Here is a 12,017-nt window from a genome sequence, read left to right on the forward strand (position 1 = left end):
AACCTCCTTGTTCATCTGCCCCCTTCCCTCTTGCTGTTTGCTTCTCCCAATGTCCAGCAGCTCGTTGTTTCAGCAGGTTTTTGAGGGTTTGTTTTGTGACCAAACTGCCAGAAAAGACCAGAACCAAACAAGAGGGAGATGTGGTGCAGGGTGAGATGAGAGTGGCCTGGAGTGTTTGTTCAGCATCACTGAGCTGCACCTTCAGTCCTGAAGAGAACCTCCAAAGAGTAAAGTCTGTCTCTTCTAGAATATCTTCCTGAATACTATGCCTGTAGTTGTAGTGGCCGGGGAGGGGGAGAATGGGTGGGATAACCAACACTGGGAATGTTGGAAATCCTGGGGCAAGCCTTTGCTGTGTTTCTTCGGCCTGCCCTCTGCCAGGGCTGTCCTCAGCTGGTGGCAGGACATCCACATGGGCAGCTCTTTCCACCCAGGAAGTTTCACAGGGTCATAGCACGTGTCCAATGAATATAAAACAAGTGTCAAAATCTCCTAGTCCCTGTTTACAGCCTGATCAGCCTTTGATGTTTATAACATGGCTGGATTCTGCTCAGCTCTAAGGTACTTGATAATTGTATAACCATTAACCAATATAGGAGATGAGATAAGCAGTGGAAATATAAAGGTCAGCATCTGGCTCAACCTGTTTCCTCTCTGGCAAAAAAGAATAGCATTTGGGGGTTTTTGTTGGGTTTGTTTTTTTTAGTAAATATATATCTCATCTGTGATATGGAAAAAAAGAAATAACTGAAAAAGAAAAAAAAAGAGGTTTATATTTGTACCAGAGTGGGCAGGTTTGAAGCATATCTGGTGGACTATAATACTGGAAGTATTTACTTTGACTATATCCTGAGAAAAAAAAAAAATCTTTCTTCTGCAGAAAGGTAACAGTCCCTGTGGCAGCAACAGGTTGTTACCAGTGGCAGTGGAGGAACTGAAGGTTGGTGAGAGTAACTGCTGTGTGCTGGAACATGCAAAATATTGTAATATTCAAAACAGGCCACCCAGTTTCCATTTGTATGTGAGCAAAGAGAGAGCAGAACACGATAGGAGTAAAGACACCTGAATATGAATTGGTGAGGGGAAGATTGCATGGTGTTCACTTTAAACCCATCCATATAAACCATATAAGTCCATCAAAACACCAGGGTTGTTTTGGCTTTCTGAAGAGACACTAATTACTTCTAAAATGCTCTGAGAAGTATACACCTACAGAGAAAGGCAATTGATTTTATTAGAAGAAAGTGTAAGGCATCTGGAAAGGATTTCACAAGGCAGATGTGGCACAAAGCCTTATTCTGGTCCTGAGGGCACCATGGGAGTCTTCATAGCTCAAGACACACTTGAGGCTCAATTTATTCTTGGTCTTCAACTAGTGGCAAATTGCATCTGCATTTTAAATAATTGTTGTGGAACTTCATGGTAAGGTTTTAAATTGCAAAATGTTTGCTTCTTATGTTACAGCAAAATCTTGTAGACAAGCTGCTGCCATCACTTTTTCCCCCAGTTCAGCAGATGCAATCTTGTTTTCTAAATTCTAGCATTAACACATCGTTCTTCCAGCCTCATCACTTTGACCGTAACAATTTTTTTCTCACCATGTCATAAGTACTACTTGGTTTGGTCCTTTGCTGGTTGACACTTACCCTGTCTATATTTTCTCCCACCTTTTCAGTCTGTTCACTGTCTTGGTGTCACCTGCTTTTTCAGGTGGCATCATCTTTTATTGCACATAACATCTTTCTTCTTCCTCTTTTGATCATCAGTGGTATCAAAGGACACCTCCCCCATCCCCCCCCCCCAAAAAAAAAGAAGTAAAGCCACTAAGTAATTTATTCTACATCCTTGTTTAAGCCTCTCTCTCACAGAAAATGTCAGTTTGCAACCAAGTAGGCAGTTAGGTGTTATTACTCATATCATAACCATCTCCTTCTGTCTGTTTCATACTCACTTTAAGGGTACTTAGTATTTCTTCTCACTAGACATCTTTCAATTTTTTGCATAAATTGCCTAAGTTACAAGTCTGTGCAGTACCTTGGGTTGTTTTTACGTTTGGCTTTTTTTTTTTAAAAAAAAAAAAAGGTATTCTCCATTTGTAGGGAGAAGTGTATTCTCCACAGTTCTAGTCAAGACTCTTAATATCTGAATGTAGTTCTGATTTGTCTGTGCTGCTAAAGGGCAGTGTGTATAAAATACTCAGCTTCAGGCCAGTTAAAGCAAATTATTAACATTTGCTTACCAAAAAGAAAAGGTTGGTTTATAGAGCATCCTGCCCTAATCAATCTGCTAAGATACCCCCTCCCCAGCCTCCAGCCACCAATAGTTACAACAAGCAGAAAACAAGCAGAAAACAAGTGATCCTCTTCTGGTCACTTCTGTTCATCCTGAAGCTGATGAGATGAAAGCACTTTGATTTTGCGGATTTCTAAAGAGGAATAGAGCAGCTGAGGTGTGGATACACTTTGCTGATTCTCTGTTTCTGCTATTGGAATATTAATCTCCAACAGAGGGAAAAGAAAAACAATTAGAATAGTACCATCTTAAGTGACAGATAAAGATATAATAGAAGGCTACACCATTAAGAAGGGCCTATTATGAAATAAAGCCACGCTTAAAATTAATCATGTTTGACCTGGTATGAGGTTACAATGACAGGTCAATTATCATTGGAGTAATGTTACTTTGTGGTAAAATTAAAATGCCATATCTCCACACAGAATTTATCTTGAATAGTTTATCTAGTTGGGTTCATGACAAGAGTTTAATTGCACACCTTTAGGAGTGCTAAAAGGAAACATGAATTTCAGAGAACAGAGTAGACACTTTACTCAGGACACATATCAACACTTTGTTATGCATACTTAGTGTACCTGATGAAACAGAGCATGACTCATAACTGGAGCCTTTAGACCCCACTGTAGCAAAACCAGACTGTAGTATATATCATTCTGATAGTCTTTAATAGCAGATAATAGAATCGTTAAGGTTGGAAAAGACCTCTAAGATCATCAAGTAGAACCGTCAACTCAGCACCACCACCATGTTCACCACTAAACCACGTTCTTAAGTACCATATCCACAGGTTTTTTGAACATTTTCAGGGATGGTGACTCCACCACTTCCCTACGTGCTATCCAGTTCCAGTGGTTGATAACCCTTTTTGTGGAGAAACTTTTCCTAATGTCCAATCTAAACCTCCCCTCCTGAAACTTGAGGTCATTTTCTCTCGTCCTGTTGTTTGTTTTACCTGGAAGAAGAGACCAGCTCTTCTCAGGGAGTTGTAGAGAGCAATAAGGTCCCTCCATGAGCCTCCTTTTTTCCAGGCTAAACACCCTCAGCTCCCTCAGCAGCTCCTCATCAGATCTGTGCTCCAGACCCTTCCCCAGCTCCGTTGCCTGTCTCTGAACATGCTCCAGCCCCTCAATGCCTTTCTTGCAGTGAGTGGCCCAGAACTGAACACAGGATTCAAGGTGCAGCCTCACCAGTGCTGAGTACAGGGGGACAGTGACAATCATTTTAGCTGATGTAATAATTCCAGACACACGGTCTGGTCTTCCTCTGAAAAAGGATCATCCTAGGCTGATGCTGCCAGGAATGCATCTGTTGATCCTCATGTGCATACTCACACACATGCTCACAGCCCGTCCTCAGATGCACTGAGTAATTCAGGCACTCATTCAGCAAATGGGCACAGACAGTGGCTGCCAACAGCAGGGCTGTGTCACCTGAGCCACCCCAAGCTGCTGCCTGGGGACTGATAGGAAGCCACACCTTGCTAGGGGAAGCTTCAACCTCTCTGAGCCCTGTGGGAACCGGGCCCTTCATTCCAGTGGTGCCAGGACTTCTCCTGCAGCCTGTGCTTAGGTGAAGTATCAGTAACCACCATCGAAACGTGCCCAGCTGATATAAAAGTTTGCTGCTGCAGCTGAAAGAGGCAGGCTCCAACCCTCATCTGTCCTGGGCTGACAATCCTTCTTCTCCTCCTAAATTGTGGGATTTGCTGGATCCCACCTCCCCAGCGGCTGCAAGGCACTGAACACTGCCCAAGCACAACGGAGTAGCAGGGAGCAGTGACAGAGCAGGGGAAGGGAAGGGCCAGGACTGCTGCTTTTCATGTCACTGCAGACCCAGCCTTTACCACCCTGTACTGTAAACAGAGCTCTGAACTTCCAGGGAAAAGTCATAAAATGCATTAAACTGTCCCACGGAGCAGACGTTACAGCTCCTGTAATGTTCCTGGCACTTCAGTATTTCCTGTATGAGGGGTAGAACAAAGTGTTTTGCCTAGTGCAAGTTATTGATTTTAATTTTTCATACTGTCCCTTTCAGATAAGCCAATATTTACTCATACAATTATTCATACGAAGCAAATGGGGAACAGAGAGATGAAGCAAATTGTCCAGAGATTTCAACAGACAGCAAAACTAAGGCTCTGGCTGTCCTGCCTCCCCACTCTCCTCCCCTGTGTCAGGCCACTTAGCTTTGAACTCCTGAATACATTTTGCTCATCCTTCTGCAGCATTTCACTAATTGATGAAAGATTAAAGTATAATTCAGGATGACATTCATCACTGAAATCTGACTTAACAAGAGGCAATAAGCTGAAAGCATGGAAAAAAGGGGAAAAACGCTTTTGGAAAAAAAAACGAAGTACATAATTTGAAAAGTAGTTTCATTTCTTGGTAGAGGACTACTCGCAGAATGTCCCCAGATACACCACAACTCTGCAGTAAGCACCACATGCAATAAGCAGTGGCACTGTTCTAGTTTTCCATAAGGTTAACAGTGCTAGACTTCCAGCTGGGTGCTACTTCTCCTGGGCAAATACTTTTCACAGGCTCTCTGGGAAGCCATTTCAAACAGGTTTCATGGTAAATAGTTACGCAAGACGTTACAAAGGTTGTTATCAGTTAAAATATGTATCCCTTACACTGTCAGCATTTTTTTTCTGAGCTAATGTAATTACAAAGCACTATTGAAACCGACCCAACCTGTTTATAGAGTAGGAAGGAAAATTACATAACCGTACCTAAAAACCCAAAACAAACGACAAAAAACCCCAAACCAAACCAAACAAAAAAAAAACCAAACCAAAACAAAAAAATCCACACCACACCAACAACTAGAAATGCATCCAAGTCAATCTGGAACATAAACTAAAACGCTCCCTTATGACAGGACACTGTTTAAATGCACTGGGTAGGGAAGAAATATCTCAACAAAGGACACCTACAAGAGGGCTTCTCTTTGGGTCAGTGAGCAACATCCACTGCTATCTCAAGCACCCACACCATACACTCCCTTCCAGAAACTGGGAAAGTTCTGCACTGAAACTTGTTAGATCTTTATTTTTAGATCTCCATGGGGGAAGGCTCCTCCGGAACATCCAGCATGGACAACCAGAAATATTAGAAAATATATTAGAAAAACATGTGGATTCCCCGGGCCAAGGTCCCTGCCGTACCCAGTGGGTGTGGCTGCAATGAGGGAAGCAATGAAGGGCAAAGGCTGGTTTCTGTCACGTTTGCCAGTGTAGCAGCCAGGGGGACCTGTTCTGAGGGTACATGATCAGTACCCAGGGTAAGGGAAATGGGGGACAACCTAGTGGGAGTGGAAGGAATATGAGGCCAACAGTATGGCTATTTTACTACCACAATATTTTACTACTACAACTACTCTACTACTACAACAGAGCCAAACGTATGACTACTTTTACTATGTTACTGCTATTTAGGCAGTCATATCCATTCTTTTCACTGTGCAGAATCCCCTTGATATACAGTGTTATTTAGAGCAGGGACATCTGTAAGTGACACACAACAGCAATTTCAGTATTCTCAAGCTCTGAGGCACTGCTAGACAGAATTTTGTGACTTTAGGGATTCCCATAGTATATCATGCATACACATCCACCTAGGATAAAATGGCATTTAAGAAATGGAAACTGGAGAGGCAAAGTTGAAGGCTAAGCAGAAGAGTGTATGGAAATTAAGATAACAAGGAGGAGGTGGCATCCATCTCAGAAAGGGCTAGGAAACATGATTATGCAGTGCTGCCAACCAAAAACTTATGAGTAAATTCTTTTCCCACACATCCCCAAATACTGAGGCTGCATTAAAAAACAATCTTCTTGAAAAAAATAAAGTCAAGAATATTTATATTTGGGTTGGTTTTGTGATTTCCACATGTCTTTTTCGCAGTCCATCAGCTGCAAACAGGTTCTGATATTTGTTAATTTTTAATGAAAGTTCTGTTTTTCATGACAGTAGAAGCTGATGGTTTAGAAGACTGAGCAGCACAAGGCTTCAAACAAACTGGAGAATTATCATTCTTCAGTGACCTCATGTATAGAGACAACAGGTATTCAATGGAAGAACTGGTCAGAATCTCTGTAACTGGGGGCCCCGACATACAGATCCTCAGTGTTAATAACTATTTTGCTGGAAAAAAAAAAGAAATTAACACTGAGATGCCTTTGAAGAGCTCGTCTGTAAGAACTGTTGCAGTTACCCTAAAACACTTAAACTGTGACAAGCAGGTTTTACAGCCCTGAGGTAACCATCCAGGCTTCCCTGGGGAAGGGGAGTGTCAGACACCTACGCAAGAAACATGAGAGAAAGCAGCCAGCTGAGCACAGTGTCTCACACTGGTGAAGAGTGAAAGGTGAAGTGTGGGACAAGGAGTGGAGTGTAGGCATCTAAGCTACTGACTCCACAGAATAGCTGATGGACCTGAAATGGCACCTACCTACCTGTTCTTGAGCTCTACACAGTAGTAACACAGCTGTTAGTGCAAAACTGTATAGCAGGCTTGTGCCCTCCAGGACACAGACTGTCCCTTGTACCTCCCTTGTACCTTCAAAGTATGCTTCAGGCTTGGTATGAAAGGGTAGTTTCTGCAGATTATAGAGAATCTTGCCTCAGGGGTTCTGGGATTACATCTCAGGAAAGGGCTTTGAGCTGCTTGTTAGTGATTGGGCAATGTCAGCAGTGCCAACCAGGAGAAACTTGGCTGCTTAGGAGGACAGTGGCAGCTGAGTAGCAGTTCAGAAAATGTCACTGGTGTCTTAAGTGGTAGATACAGACACCAAAGAGGCTGGTAAGTGCTAAAGCACCATCTTTAAATGCCTTGCACAAACAAAATAATCTGAGAGTTCATAATGCTGTCCAAGACACCATCAGCTACTAGTTCTGCACTATTAAAACTGACTTTATTGTGGGATTAAGTACGAAAGTCCATTGCCTTTGGCATATCTGTGATTTTCTTCCTGTTCAACTGTACTCCCTGAAGGGTTCCTTCCAGCAGAAGGGGAGCTAAAAGGAAACTGGAGATGGACAGGCTCTTCATCAGGAACTGTAGTGATAGGAAAAGGAGTAATGAATTCAAACTGAAAATCTTCAGATCAGCTACTAAAGACGCACTTCCTCATCACATCTATTTCTCCTTCTAAGGGAAGATTTCTTCAATAGAGCTGTCACTGTGGTGAAAAACAGTTTGCAACAGGACAGGTCTGTGTTGTCTATTGTATTAATGTTCCAGCCAACAGACATTGCACTTTTACTGTCATGAGCGTATACAATGAAATACATAACTAGCAAAAGATGTGTAGCACCCATATTTCTATAAAAACGAATCACACCATGTACTCCTCCTCTGGATTTCAAACAACCCACATCTAGTTTATATTGTATGGATTTTGCTTTCCTTTCACCACATAAACATAAAACTCTACATTTGGGTCAACTGTAACCACCATTGGTAGGGGAACTGCTCTTCCTTCTTTCCTCTTTCTGCTGTTTCTGCATTAAAATGATGCAAACATCCAAGTAGCCCCTGAGAGAAAATTATTCCAGGCAAATTATATATCTAAGATTTAATATCACAGGGAGACAAAGGTGTAAATTGCTGCCCTTTTAAAACGTCTCTGCTAAAAATTGTCTCTCCAAAAAGAGGAGCATGGCAAGGTGTGAATTTTACCCTGAGAGCAACTGTCACTTGATTGAGGTGCTAAATGTGAAAGCTGTTATTTTAACTCTGAATAAACCATCTCTGAAAAACATTAACCCAAATTAAAGACAATTAAATGTCAGCTATTGTTGGATAAATTTTCCTTTAATTCTTATTTTTCCTGGTAATGGATTGTGTTTAGTTATCATTATAAAAAGGTTGTAAGTGCATGAAAGCTTAATTGGAAGCGGCCCAAGGTTGTTAAAGAAAAGGCAGAACCTGGTCATCCCATCACCCCAGGCGTGCAGATCCGTGACTCCTCCAAGGCATCACCGGGATGTGGTCCCTGGGGAAGCTGAGGTGGTGGTGGGTGGTGGAAGGGGGTGGTGACCCCAGGTGGACCTGTCCTAGTGGGGAGGCTGGAAGGCTTCTCTCAGCAGTTGGATGCTGCTCCGGGCTCTGCCAGCTGAGACACAACGTGAGAGCCCGCACTCCAAGCTTTATTATGAAATACTTAGCGCTCTGTAACTTTGCATTCTGAAGATCCTTTGTTGTAATCTCCCCAAGGTGATTAGACCTTAATGTGGACTACCTCTTGACTTTGGCAGTTATTTTCAGCATATCAGCCTGACTCGCCCTGGGCTGGGTTAACTAGTGCTGATAAGGACAGATAGCACCAAAAAGCTTAGTACAACAAGTGCCTGTTCCTCACATCAGGGCATGGATGCCAGTATAAGCAATGCCAAAATTATTTTGGAAAAAAATGGGTGCACAAGCTAGACCTTCCCCTTCACACCGCTCTAGATGTGGTGCCAACTTAAACCGATCCCAGCTGATTCACAGTCCTGCCCTTTCCCTGCCACCCAGACCTCATTTGTTTGGTTTTCTTTTTTTTCTTTCTTTTTTTTTTTTTTTTTAATGCCAGCTGGCACTCAGGCAAATAAGCAGGAAAACAGTTCAGGGAGCTCAGCCGGCTGAAAACAAAAGGTCTTCATCTTCGGCCAGCCTGGCTTCCCAAACTATCTCATCTGCTGGTGCCCCGAGCTCCAGTGCCAGCACAAGTACACACGTGGGAGTTTTGGGTTTGGGGGGAGCAGGACTGTGGCACCCCCAATTTAAATGACCAAACTCCAGGTGGATACACATGAAACATCATGGTCCTGCAACTGCTGGACAGAAATGGTCTCTCCTACCCACTCCCCCTCTCCTGGCCAAATAAACCCGTGTCCTCCCTTGTACTGACTCTGACCTGAATTAAAGAGTAAAGCAGTGGAGTTTGCTGATCCAGAAGAAGATGTGTCCCAGAAAAAAAAATGCAGTGATTCCCTCCTAGTAGAATTCCAGACCCAAAGTAGAATTCCAGACCCAAAGAACTAAGGATAAGTGTTTACTCTTTCTCTTTATCTTCCCTATTTTTTTCTCTCGTCCTTCTTGAGATGTGTTGTTATCTATATTAGGAACTGTAACAGTCCTGCGGGGAATTTTCTCTCGGGAATTGTAGTGTCTGACCACAGTAGCTCCCTCCCGTACAGGACAGGAACTGGAATACAAAATCAGCCTGTTTCCCTTTGCATTTTCAGGAATGCAAATTCTTCAACAACTGAGGTTGGTAGATAACTTCTCTTAAAAAAGTAGAGGCAAGTTGCAGAGCTATGCAAACCATTTTATTCAGGTTCTGAAAAGTTTAATTCTGGATATATCAAACAGTCCCACCATTTTGCAAATTCATTATAAATTCTGAATTTGGGCTTTTCGTTTAAAAAATAAGCAAAAATTTAGAAAATATTATATTGATTTTATGTTTTATTTCAAGCTATCTATAAGTTTAGGCTGAGACTGATGTAGGGCTAGTACTGAAGTTTTTCTTAATTTTAAATATTCTATATAATTATTCATTTGCAAACCATGGGTCTGGATTGCAGACTTCTGCTCTGGTGGATATATTTTCCTTCTTGGCTGGATTCTGCCTTCACCCTGGAGCCTTTTTTGGGCTTGATCCAATATGCTGGCACTAGGAGAAATCAGTTCATAAAGTTTTGAGCCTGACCTTTCCTTTTGCGAGTGGTCATTTTCACAGTTATCTCTTTCCCTCTTTGTGTTGAGTGTTCCAGGAAGTATAGGTCACTCAAAATCTACAGAGTGTCACATCCTTTAATAAATCTGGTGGCTTTATGTCTTTTTAGCTGGACCAGTGTTTGTAGTGTGGAAGAAGGGAGGTTTTTTTTTTCTTTTTAAAAATAGTTATTAAACACTGTACTCTTCATTTGCAGGAGTGTGAACAATTTTCAGGAGTGTGAACATGACTGCATCAGTGTTGCTTTTGATTTAAATGAGACCAGGAATAGTCTGTCTAGGCTAGACAAAATGTGGAGCTCACGTCTTCTAGATGCAGTACAGTATTAATTTTAATTACTAGCTAGGAATTATTTCACAGGAGGGTGAGCATCTCCATTCTAATGACGAATCATTTTCTTTTTCTGTAATGACTGTGATTGCCTCATTATACTTTCCATGGTATATAATTTCTGTGTTGACACAAGTGGATGTACAGCAAAAAACCTCACTCATCCAGTCAGCCTGGGATACTCGAGTCAGATTACTCTTTAAAGCACAAGTCTGCAGCACATACAAAATAAGAGAAGCAAACAAATTCTTCATACCCCTACTTTGAGGTTCTAGTTCCTTTAGCTTCAGATTAGATTAATATTTTTTTTCCCCTCATAGGAGGGAAGGTTAGTTCTGTTCTGTTGTTAAATGAAATGCTTGAAATCTTCCAAATTAAAATTCTGTGCTTTATGTATGGTATCCAGCATCTTATTGGATAGATTTGTTTTTAAAAGGAGATCTAACAGACACTGTGAATTGTCATGTCCTTACAAGATGTAAGCACTACTTATCTGAGCCTTCATGGAACACAGTGAATTTGCCCTACTTATCAAAAACCTAATTCTGAGCTGGCAGGTAAAAGCTGCTGCTTTACTGAGAGAAACCAACCATTTTGAAAGACGTCACTGCACATCCATATATTCACAATTCCAGCAGAAATGGAGACACTGCTGATGTCATCACTAGGAATCCTTTATTGAAAGAAAGGTATAGCACCTCCTTTTTAGCTAAGTGTTTTGGAGAAAACCCCATGAGTATATGATATCCACTTAATCTAATGTTTTCGACAAGGCCAGAAAAAAAACTACGTTTGAAACCCTTATCTTGTACATATGGAGCATAATCAGATAAAAATGTATTTGAACTTTATTTGTTATGGACATAACAAAAAAAAATAAAAAAAAACCAGTAACACCTTTCAAAATTTGTTTGGAATGCAAATCTGGACTGCACAGCTTTTGCATTTATGTAAATATTTGGTTGTGGGTACTTCTTAATATAGACAGAGCATGGACCTAATGAAGCACATGATACCAACATAACTTAGCCCTTTGTAAGTGTTGGAAACACATTTATGTCAGTGAACAGCTGTGCTATTGCAGTATATAGTAATATATGCATGGCAATAAATTCACGGAGAATAAACCTCGTCAAGTCGTCTTTGTCCTCTGATAAACACAACTGATGCTTTGGCTGTGCGTGGAGCACAAACCGTGGTTTTTTCGGGGATCTGCTGTGGCTGCCAAGCCCGATTTGCACCCTTTCCGCCAACCCTCTCGCCTCCCTTTTGTCTCCCTTTCGCCTGATTTCCGCAATTCCAGATCTTTCAGTGGAAAGGCGTGTGCGCCGCACAAGGGGAGCGCAAGGCGCCACCACAGCGGCGTTGCCATGGGCACCAGCACAAGTCACTTCGGCGGGGGGACACCACCGCCCGCCGACGGGAGCGGTGCCGTGCCCTCCGCACCCCCGGCACCGCTCCGGACGGCGCGGGCAGCGCTCGCACGGGGAGCTCCGGCCGCGCGGGGCAAAGCAGCGCCCCGTCCGTGCCGCCGGGCGGGCGGGGAGCGGGCAGGGAGCGGGCAGGGAGCCCCGGCGGGGTGCGGGCACGGGGTGCGGGCGGCCCCGGCGCGGCCGCAGGTGCCGCCGGCGGGGCGGGCGCTGCGGAGCGGCCGCGGGGGGCGCGG

Source organism: Pseudopipra pipra, chromosome 2 (assembly GCF_036250125.1).
Source record: "Pseudopipra pipra isolate bDixPip1 chromosome 2, bDixPip1.hap1, whole genome shotgun sequence".
In the NCBI taxonomy this organism is placed as follows: domain Eukaryota; kingdom Metazoa; phylum Chordata; class Aves; order Passeriformes; family Pipridae; genus Pseudopipra; species Pseudopipra pipra.